Source organism: Ovis canadensis, chromosome 23 (genome assembly GCF_042477335.2).
Source record: "Ovis canadensis isolate MfBH-ARS-UI-01 breed Bighorn chromosome 23, ARS-UI_OviCan_v2, whole genome shotgun sequence".
In the NCBI taxonomy this organism is placed as follows: domain Eukaryota; kingdom Metazoa; phylum Chordata; class Mammalia; order Artiodactyla; family Bovidae; genus Ovis; species Ovis canadensis.
The window spans coordinates 67654065-67665396 of NC_091267.1; the positions used below are offsets into that span (position 1 = coordinate 67654065).

The following is an 11332-nucleotide window of genomic DNA, read 5'->3' on the forward strand; positions in this document are numbered from 1 at the left end:
TCTAATGATATAATTTCAAAAACTGTTAGCTCTCAAACATCTTGATCCAATAGAAAGTAGTCTCAAGTTTCATCAAGGATCATACAGAGAATTGCTTTTAAAGGTTAAATTATTTTAGATTTAATTGAAATATAGACCTTCTAATAGTAGAACAGTTTATACTATAAAAATAAAAGACATTTAAATAAAAAAATAAACACTTTTCATTAGCATATTTGTACTATAGCCAAATTAAAAGAACTGATTTTAGAAAGTATAACTTAGAAATTAGGTTAAAGCTCTATCATTGATGACTCCACACCTCAGTGTCCTTGCTAATTTTCTTAATTATAAAGTGGGTTGAACATCATTGCACAAAATATTCATTCCTTTCCAATACTGAGTCACCATGAGGATGATGGGATGTATCACTCATTCATTCAGCTCAGGTATATATTAATATATTGGGGTTTGTGTCTGCCAAATTAGGGATTCCTTCATTCTCTGGCCAGAGGACACCTTGGTTCTTTTCACTACAATGAAAAAGAAATCTCAGGAAACAGGAGATGATTCTCAGAGAGTATCGTCCTCCCCTTATTCATTTTTTAAAATAATAATTTAATTTATGAATCTATTTTTGGTTGTGCTGAGTCTTGGTTGCTGTGCAGGCTAGGTGTGATGCACAGGCTCCAGGGTGTGAGGGCTTCAGTAGTTGCTGCCCGTGGCTCAGCAGTTGTGGTTCCCAGGCTCTAGAGCACAGCTCAGGACTGGTGCTGCATGGGCTTATTTGCTCTGTGCCATGTGGGACCTTCCCAGCCCAGGGATCGAACCCACATTTCCCGCACTGGCAGACAGATTCCCTACCACTGAGCCACCAGGGAAGCACCCCCCTCCCTTATTCTCCTTTAAGAGTAATGGCCAAACATATTTAGGTGGTTCCCTCTTTGTTATTTGGCTTTTATTTGAAGGTGGGAAACTTCGTGCATTTGGAGTATATTGGGCTCCAGAACTGACATAGATTTCTCATCAGTGGGATTCAGAAGACAAAGAGTTTGCCATTTTCCTACAACTAAATCCCTAGGGGTTCAGATGACCTTTAAGTCAATCTTAACAATTCCTCTGATCCAGTGTGGTTGGTAATCCCCAAGCTGTGACCTCCACTCAGATGAAATTCCACTATAACTGTTAACTTTATTTAGAGGAAAAGGACACATCTTCCCTCTAGAAATCTGATAGATACCTAAGAAGAGATGGCAAGAATACACAGAGGAACTGTACAAAACAGATCTTCAAGACCCAAATGATCACGCACCTAGAGCCAGACGTCCTGGAATGTGAAGTCAAGTGGGCCTTAGAAAGCATCACTACGAACAAAGCTAGTGGAGGTGATGGCATTCCAGTTGAACTATTTCAAATCCTGAAAGATGATGCTGTGAAAGTGCTGCACTCAATATGCCAGCAAATTTGGAAAATGCAGCAGTGGCCACAGGACTGGAAAATGTCAGTTTTCATTCCAATCCCAAAGAAAGGCAATGCCAAAGAATGCTCAAACCACCACACAATTGCACTCATCTCACACGCTAGTAAAGTAATGCTCAAAATTCTCCAAGCCAGGCTTCAGCAATATGTGAACCATGAACTTCCAGATGTTCAAGCTGGTTTTAGAAAAGGCAGAGGAACCAGAGATCAAATTGCCAACATCTGCTGGGTCATGGAAAAAGCAAGAGAGTTCCAGAAAAACATCTATTTCTGCTTTCTTGACTATGCCAAAGCCTTTGACTGTGTGGATCACAATAAACTGTGGAAAATTCTGAAAGAGATGGGAATACCAGACCACCTGACCTGCCTCTTGAGAAACCTATATGCAGGTCAGGAAGTAACAGTTAGAACTGGACATGGAACAACAGACTGGTCCCAAATAGGAAAAGGAGTACGTCAAGGCTGTATATTGTCACCCTGCTTATTTAACTTCTATGCAGAGTACATCATAAGAAATACTGGGCTGGAAGAAGCACAAACTGGAATCAGGATTGCTGGGAGAAATATCAGTCACCTCAGATATGCAGATGACACCACCCTTATGGCAGAAAGTGAAGAGGAACTCAAAAGCCTCTTGATAAAAGTGAAAGAGGAGAGTGAAAAAGTTGGCTTAAAGCTCAACATTCAGAAAACAAAAATCATGGCATCTGGTCCCATCACTTCATGGGAAATAGATGGGGAAACAGTGTCAGACTTTATTTTGGGGGGCTCCAAAATCACTGCAGATGGTGAGTGCAGCCATGAAATTAAAAGACGCTTACTCCTTGGAACAAAAGTTATGACCAACCTAGATAGCATATTCAAAAGCAGAGACATTACTTTGCCAACAAATGTCCATCTAGTCAAGGCTATGGTTTTTCCTGTGGTCATGTATGGATGTGAGAGTTGGACTGTGAAGAAAGCTGAGTGCTGAAGAATTGATGCTTTTGAACTGAGAGTCCCTTGGACTGCAAGGAGATCCAACCAGTCCATTCTGAAGGAGATCAGTCCTGGGTGTTCATTGGAGGGAATGATGCTAAAGCTGAAACTTCAGTACTTTGGCCACCTCATGTGAAGAGTTGACTCACTGGAAAAGACTCTGATGCTGGGAAGGATTGTGGGCAGGAGGAGAAAAGGACGACAGAGGATGAGATGGCTGGATGGCATCACCGACTCGATGGACGTGAGTTTGAGTGAACTCTGGGAGTTGGTGATGGACAGGGAGGCCTGGCGTACTGCAATTCATAGGATCACAAAGAGTCAGACACTACTGAGTGACTGAGCTGAACTGAACTGAACTGAACTAACCACCAGAATGGTCAAGTGTAAGACTGATAATACCAAGTGTTAGTATGAATATGGAGCAAACTGAACTCCACACCACAGGTAGGAGTGGAAATTGATAAAAATCACTTTTGAAAACTGTTTGGCAACATCTTTTCAAGGATAACATAAAATCTAGAGCTAGAAGTTCTACTTTTGGGTATAACTAGCAGAAATGTGTACATGTGTTAATTCTCCAAGAGACATGTAAAAGAAAGTTCAGTACACTACAGTTTATATTACTCCTAAACTAAGTCACTACCCACATCACCACCAGCTGTAAATTGGATAAATATATTCTGGAATATTCACTCAGTGGACAGTGTTGAGAATTAAAAATCTGAAACTACTATAAGGATGACTCAAAATCATAATATTGAGCAAAAAGCCAGATATTAAAAAATTACCAAGCATACAGCTCATTTTATATAAAATAGCAAAATAAATAAAAATAATATTCTTTGTCAGATGTCAGGATAATGATTACCTTCTGAGAGGAGAGGGTATATCTGTTTTGAAGGAAACCAGAAAATCTGAGCTGTGGGGATCATTCTGTTTTGTGATCTGAGTGCTATTACTTGCCCATCTTGTGGAAATTCATCAAGCTGTATACACTAAGTGCACTTCATTCCATGTCCTTACGTGTGTGTGCACATGTGGGTAAAACACACACTGTGTTCAGTGGAAAGTTTAAAATATCTTAGACAAGTTAGATGTGACTAGTTCCAGTTCTAGTTCAGTCGCTCAGTCGTGTCCAACTCTTTGCAACCCCATGAATCGCAGCACGCCAGGCCTCCCTGTCCATCACCATCTCCGGGAATTCACTCAGAGTCATGTCCATCCAGTCAGCGATGCCATCCAGCCATCTCATCCTCTGTCATCTCCTTCTCCTCCTGCCCCCAATCCCTCCCAGAATCAGAGTCTTTTCCAATGAGTCAACTCTTCACAGGAGGTGGCCAAAGTACTGAAGTTTCAGCTTTAGCATCATTCCTTCCAAAGAAATCCCAGGGTTGATCTCCTTCAGAATGGACTGGTTGGATCTCCTTGCAGTCCAAGGGACTCTCAAGAGTCTTCTCCAACACCACAGTTCAAAAGCATCAATTCTTCGGCACTCAGCCTTCTTCACAGTCCAACTCTCACATCCATACATGACCACAGGAAAAACCATAGCCTTGACTAGACGGACCTTTGTTGGCAAAGTAATGTCTCTGCTTTTGAATATGCTATCTAGGTTGGTCATAACTTTTGTTCCAAGGAGTAAGCGTCTTTTAATTTCATGGCTGCACTCACCATCTGCAGTGATTTTGGAGCCCCCCAAAATAAAGTCTGACACTGTTTCCCCATCTATTTCCCATGAAGTGATGGGACCAGATGCCATGATTTTTGTTTTCTGAATGTTGAGCTTTAAGCCAACTTTTTCACTCTCCTCTTTCACTTTTATCAAGAGGCTTTTGAGTTCCTCTTCACTTTCTGCCATAAGGGTGGTGTCATCTGCATATCTGAGGTGACTGATATTTCTCCCAGCAATCCTGATTCCAGTTTGTGCTTCTTCCAGCCCAGTATTTCTTATGATGTACTCTGCATAGAAGTTAAATAAGCAGGGTGACAATATACAGCCTTGACGTACTCCTTTTCCTATTTGGGACCAGTCTGTTGTTCCATGTCCAGTTCTAACTGTTACTTCCTGACCTGCATATAGGTTTCTCAAGAGGCAGGTCAGGTGGTCTGGTATTCCCATCTCTTTCAGAATTTTCCACAGTTTCTTGTGATCCACACAGTCAAAGGCTTTGGCATAGTCAAGAAAGCAGAAATAGATGTTTTTCTGGAACTCTCTTGCTTTTTCCATGACCCAGCAGATGTTGGCAATTTGATCTCTGGTTCCTCTGCCTTTTCTAAAACCAGCTTGAACATCTGGAAGTTCATGGTTCACATATTGCTGAAGCCTGGCTTGGAGAATTTTGAGCATTACTTTACTAGCGTGTGAGATGAGTGCAATTGTGTGGTGGTTTGAGCATTCTTTGGCATTGCCTTTCTTTGGGATTGGAATGAAAACTGACATTTTCCAGTCCTGTGGCCACTGCTGCATTTTCCAAATTTGCTGGCATATTGAGTGCAGCACTTTCACAGCATCATCTTTCAGGATTTGAAATAGCTCAACTGGAATGACATCACCTCCACTAGTTTTGTTCATACTAAATTCCAGCAAAAGATTTACAAAATAGAGAAGTAAAATGAAGCATGTCATTTCCCCTTCACCTCTCCTCCCTAAATTTTAATCTTTCTCCAGAAACAATCACATAAATGGTTGCACATCCTTCTACCCCTACCCATGATATTTATATACATAAAATTACAAAGAATAGTTTGAAAATGTAAGTTGAGTTATATTTTATGTACTATTCCTTGATCGGTAATACCAAGTTGCTCTTTAAAAAGATTAGCAATATAAAATGCCACCAATTAAGTATGACAATGAATGACTTTTCCTACATTCTTGTCACTTATTTATGGAATCAATCTTTTTTAATTTTTGATAACGAGATGGACAAAACATGCCAAGACTTGGGTTCTGTGCTAAATTAACCTGAAAATAGGATAGTTCCAAGTCCAAAGCTTTTACTGAATTGGCTGGTATTCAATTCAATTCACTTTTAAGGGAAAATTTCATGCTATTTTACAAGCAAAGGGGAATGTGGTGTAAAAATATGTGAATTTATATAATAAAATGTGATCTTACATATAAAATAAAATTTATGGAATAAGATATGTACAATAAAATTGGGTGATATATAATTCTAAACAGGTGTGTTTTTTAAAATTTTTTCTTTTAGACTGCAATTTTTAATTTTTAGAACTGAATAGATAATTGATCCTCTTCTTTGTAGATGCACTCTTTTCTGACTTTATTTAGGGGATTTAGGTAATTATTACCTTATTTGTATGAATTACTTTGTCATTTGTACCTAAACTGCATTAAGTAAGTGAAGGGATTTTGTGTGTGTAGAGGGTGGGAAGTCACCATGTCAATCAAATACTTATTTCAAAAGGCAGAGACGTAGGCTCAGGAGGTTAAAGCAGGATCTTCAAGGATGATGACTTTGAAATGGGACAAATTCCATGAAATAATAGTTGAAGGTTGGTGGACGTGACAAGGAAGGATCTTGGAGATAGTGTTGAGAAGCAAACTGTTGTTTGAAAGAAAACTGTTTGTCCAGATGAACCAACTATTTTCCTGGACAAATCAGTTGGCAAGAATTTTCTGAAGTGAACATTGACTTTTAATTTTCTTGCTTTATGTTGTTATCTGGGCAAGGATTTCTCAGAATAAAGAATCGAGTCACGTTGACCCAAGAGTTCTCAGTCCCAACAGTTGAGCTGTTTAGAAGCAGATGATGTTAGTTCTCAAAAGGGAATTTAGTTGGCAATAAGCTGGATAAATAAGGCAAATTTGATAATGGAGAATCTTGAAGGACAGGTTGAGAAATTGAGCTGCTATCTGAGTGTTAAATTTAGTGTAACGATATTCGATTTTTAGTCTTGATTTGCTGCTAGTGAGCTGTGACAATATTGGCCCCATCCTCAGGTTTCTCTTGAGATTGCCTCCAAAACACTCAGTTACTTATTCTGCTTGACAGAACATCAGTCAGCTCCATTTGGGTTCTCATGTTTCTTCTCCCTGAGACTTACCAATCTCTCACCCAGGCTTCTGCTCCAAAGAACACTTCCATTCTGCTTTATTGACTATGCCAAAACCTTTGACTGTGTGGATCACAAGAAACTGTGGAAAATTCTGAAAGAGATGGGAATACCAGACCACCTGACCTGCCTCTTGAGAAATCTGTGTGCAGGTCAGGAAGTAACAGTTAGAACTGGACATGGAACAACAGACTGGTCCCAAATAGGAAAAGGAGTGCATCAAGGCTGTATATTGTCACCCTGCTTATTTAACTTCTATGCAGAGTACATCATGAGAAACGCTGGACTGGAAGAAACACAAGCTGGAATCAAGATTGCCAGGAGAAATATCAGTCACCTCAGATATGCAGATGACACCACCCTTTTGGCAGAAAGTGAAGAGGAGCTAAAAAGCCTCTTGATGAAAATGTAATGGAAGAGGAGAGTGAAAAAGTTGGCTTAAAGCTCAACATTCTGAAAATGAAGATCATGGCATCCGGTCCCATCACTTCATGGCAAATAGATGGGGAAACAGTGGAAACAGTGTCAGCCTTTATTTTTTGGGGCTCCAAAATCACTGCAGATGGTGACTGCAGCCATGAAATTAAAAGATGCTTACTCCTTGGAAGAAAAGTTATCACCAACCTAGATAGTATATTCAAAAGCAGAGACATTACTTTGCCGACTAAGGTCCGTCTAGTCAAGGCTATGGTTTTTCCAGTGGTCATGTATGGATGTGAGAGTTGGACTGTGAAGAAGGCTGAGCGCCGAAGAATTGATGCTTTTGAACTGTGGTGTTGGAGAAGACTCTTGAGAGTCCCTTGGACTGCAAGGAGATCCAACCAGTCCATTCTGAAGGAAATCAGCCTTGGGATTTCTTTGGAAGGAATGATGCTAAAGCTGAAGCTCCAGTACTTTGGCCACCTCATGCGAAGAGTTGACTCATTGGAGAAGACTGATGCTGGGAGGGATTGGGGGCAGGAGGAGAAGGGGATGACAGAGGATGAGATGGCTGGGTGGTATCACGGACTCGATGGACTTGAGTCTGAGTGAACTCCGGAAGATGGTGATGGACAGGGAGGCCTGGCGTGCTGCGATTCATGGGGTCGCAGAGAGTCGGACATGACTGAGCGACTGAACTGAACGGAACTGATGCACATTGCCACAGGGCATGGAATTTGGTTTTCTCAGAAGATGCCACTGGAAGTGTGGGAGAGTTAACTCCCTTGGAATAAACTTTAAGGAGTAATGAAAGAGAAGCAAGAAGGATCCTTAGATAAACCCTCTCTTTCTCCTCTCTCTAACAGGCTCTTCTGGGGTGTGGTACAGATGTCTGCAGCCGTCTTGCTTTGCTGAGCGCATGTATCTGCTGAGCGCATGTATCTGCTGAGCGCATGTATCTGCTGAGCGCATGTATCTGCTGAGTAACCAGCTTTGTTTCTCTGAGCTTGGGAATCAGTGGTCCGCGTGATGATACGTCATTGTCCATCTGCTTTCCATCCTTCTCTTTTTAACCTGTAAGTAACCTGGTGGCTCAGATGATAAAGAATCTGCCTGCAGTGCAGGGATCCAGGTTTGATCCCTGGGTTGGGAAGATTACTAGGAGAAGGAAATGGCAACCCACTTCAGTGTTCTTGCCTGGAGAATTCCATGGACGGAGGAACCTGGTGGGCTATAGCCCATGGGCTTGCAAAGAGTCGGACATGACTGATCAACTAACACAGAGCATTAATATTTCTAGGAAACACAGGCTAATACAGTGAGCTTAAACCATCGAATCTCCACGGTCTTTAATTGTAATAACTGTAAAGTGGGGAAATTGAACTAAATTATTTTTATAATTCTTTTAAGTTTTAAAGCTTCCAAGATAGCTCATTGGTAAAGTATCCACCTGCCAATGCAAGAACTGCAAGAGACACAGGTTCGATCCTTGAATCAGGCAGATCCCCTGGAGGAAAAATGGCAACTGACTCCGGTTTTCTTGCTGGGATAATCCCATGGACAGAGGTGCCTAGTGGGCTACAGTCCATGGAATTGCAAAGAGTCGGACACGACTCAGCACTCAACACATGCATATACCATTATTATAATTTACTCACTTAAACTTTTGAGGAAGGAATTATGGTAAAAAGCTGGCCCTGGTAGCACAGCCAGGATTTTTGGAAATATAAGGAAAATAAAAAGCAATCCGGGGAGAACAGATGTTTATAAAAAGTTCTGTCCTGGTCTGATAACTACTAAAGAGAAGATGATTTAATCATGATTCTCAGAAAAGTTCTGAAGTTGCACTGTTGTAAACATAAATGAAAATGGAAAGATTAAGTAAAAACTCAAGGAAAATATATAACTTTTGCTGATAGTCATTGAAACAAGGAGGGCTTCATCCATTAATTTTTGCCCTTGACCAGAACCTTGTATCTACTTCACTGTTGAAGACCAGAACTCATAGCCATTTCTAAAGAGAAAACAGTATATTTTTCATGTTAAAGAATTCCTTTACAGCTCAGCGGCTTCTAAGAAGATTTAATTCCCAAGATGTTGATCTAGGTCCTTGCCAGCACACAGGATCTGTTTAAGCCCTTGAATAATGTGAGCTCAGTTTTGGATCAGGAGAGGTGTCCAGGGAGATCTTCTAACAGAGGTTTTTAGTGGCAATCACACAATCCAACACGGGCTTTTCCGTGGCAACTGCAGTGTGTCTGTGTGAAACGGCCTTCTCATTCTCTGATGACCTGAGTCCACTTGTTAAGATGTGTGAAGTATGTTGGATATCAACGCGTTGAGCCCCTCTACTTTACTGGTAAGGAAACACAAGTCCAGAGACATGAAGTAACTTACCCAAGGTTATAGAACTGGACAAGGAAGGCCCCTAGACAAAAACCGTCTTGTAACATAAATCTTTTATTTTCTGCATCTTACTAAAGAATCTTTTTGCTATAATGTTCAGAAAAAAAAAAAAACACCTAATATACCATGCTGGGGATTTTTTTTTTAACCTGCAGTAATAAAAGCTTCTGTATCATCTGATATATTTACATTCTATAAGTAATATTAATTATGTATAATATAGTGCTCTTGTCCCTCTGTCATCTGGAATTTTGTGAGTAAACAAATCTTTAACCCTATAGAGAGATAAGAAAATGCAACCCACCATCTAGTTTATGTGTAATGAAATGATCCAGGATAGAGTGAGAAGTCCTTACTGCACTCAATCTGGGAAGGGTCCTCAAGCTTAAGCGCTGCTGCTTCTGCCTCGCAAGTTGAGAGGTTATCATACCACACACCACCTACTCAGTGCCATAAATCAGCAATAGCTGCCCTTACTCATGTAGTTTAATCAGAAAGAAACTGATTCATGCCTGGTTGGCTTCATGTATTAATATTTTACCTTTATGGGATACATATATCGATATATCATGCCTAATAAGTACTGTTTTTTGTGTGTGAGTAAACATAGTACCATTGGTATGATAGGTTATACAATGCTATCAGAAGGCTTGAAATTATAATGTTCTGGGTTTTATTCCAATGTTAGATAAATTGAAAGGTATTGAGTTACTTCAAGTCTGTCCTCTATTGGGTTTATAATCAGTTCATTCATTTAATTATATCTCTATTTTATGGAAGCCACAGTGGAATGAAAATTCAAAGAAAAAGAACGTACAAAGCATGCAGTAATTTAGTGTAAAACAAATAGCAAAATATTTGGAGACATCATTATGTAGGTACTAGGCATTATATGACAGGTACGGATAAAAAATACAGCTACTGTGGTGAGTTCATAGGAGGAGATGTACTTTCTGACTGATGGGAAAAGGCAAAACTTTGTAAAAGAAACTACATTAAACCTAGGCCTTGAAGAATGGGTGTGATCTAATGAGTTAGGAAGAGAGCATTAGGGTAAATGGTAAAAAGACATATTATGCATATGTAACTCACCAAAAATATCTAAGGATTTAAAAATCCATGATTGGAGAATAGAGAATAGTTGGATTTTTTAAAGCTTGGCAAACAAGACTGATAAAGGAAATGAAGGTCTGAAAGGCAAGTTAGGGACAATTTGAAGAGTATTAAATACCAGTGAAAGGAATTTTATCTTTATTCCGTAAGCAGCATAAATTCATTGAAAATTTATGAGCAGGAAATTAATGTCATTAGAACTTTAGAAAAGGAAGCAATCAAGCAGGAATATGAGTCAAGGAAGATGTAACTATAACAAGTAGACCGACAAGGAGACCATTCTGGCGCCCCAGGATAGGCCTGGAGTGAGAGTGCTCAGGCGCTCAGTCGTGTCTGACTCTGCAATCCCGTGGACTGTAGCCTGCCAGGCTCCTCTGTCCCTGGAATTTTCCAGGCAAGAATACTGGAGTGGGTTGCCATTTCCTGCTCCAGGGGATTTTCCCAACCCAGGGTTCAAACCTGTGTCTCGTGTCTCCTGCGTTGGCTTAAAATTTAAAAAAAAAAAAAAAAAATGCCCACATGAAGGTAGGTAGGCAGCTGTAGCAGGATATTATAAAGCTGTATGTGAGAAAAGAGGTCAGATGTAAATGCTAAGAGAAAAAAGAGCTTACGCAAGAGCCAAGGTTTGTTCTTGAGATATTTCCAGGAGGATCCTGGAGGAAAAAGAATTGTTAGGAGGAAGAAGGGGCAGACAGAGTGAGCAGAGATAAAGCAGGAAACTGGAGGGCCTCAGATCCAAGGACAAAGAGGGTCAACATGTCAGAGGCCTGAGAAAGATCGGGGAAGATCTGCCAAAACAGGTCATTAACACTGTGACTTAAAGATCATTAACAACCTCTAGGAGTAAATGAGCAAAAGTAGGTTTTGAGAATGTGTG

General features: G+C 40.3%; 1 protein-coding gene across 2 annotated transcripts in view; it reads left to right on the forward strand.

The window, feature by feature from the left end:
- Positions 1–11332, forward strand: part of RAB27B (RAB27B, member RAS oncogene family) — a 210661-nt gene that overhangs the window by 13273 nt on the left and 186056 nt on the right. Inside the window, exon 2 of one of the 2 annotated variants that reach the window (XM_069569231.1) lies at positions 7803–8012. The exons of the other annotated variant lie outside the window; for it this stretch is intronic. The gene's annotated coding sequence lies outside the window, so the exon portion shown is untranslated. The remainder of the gene's footprint in view (positions 1–7802; positions 8013–11332) is intronic. 2 annotated transcript variants of the gene reach the window in all.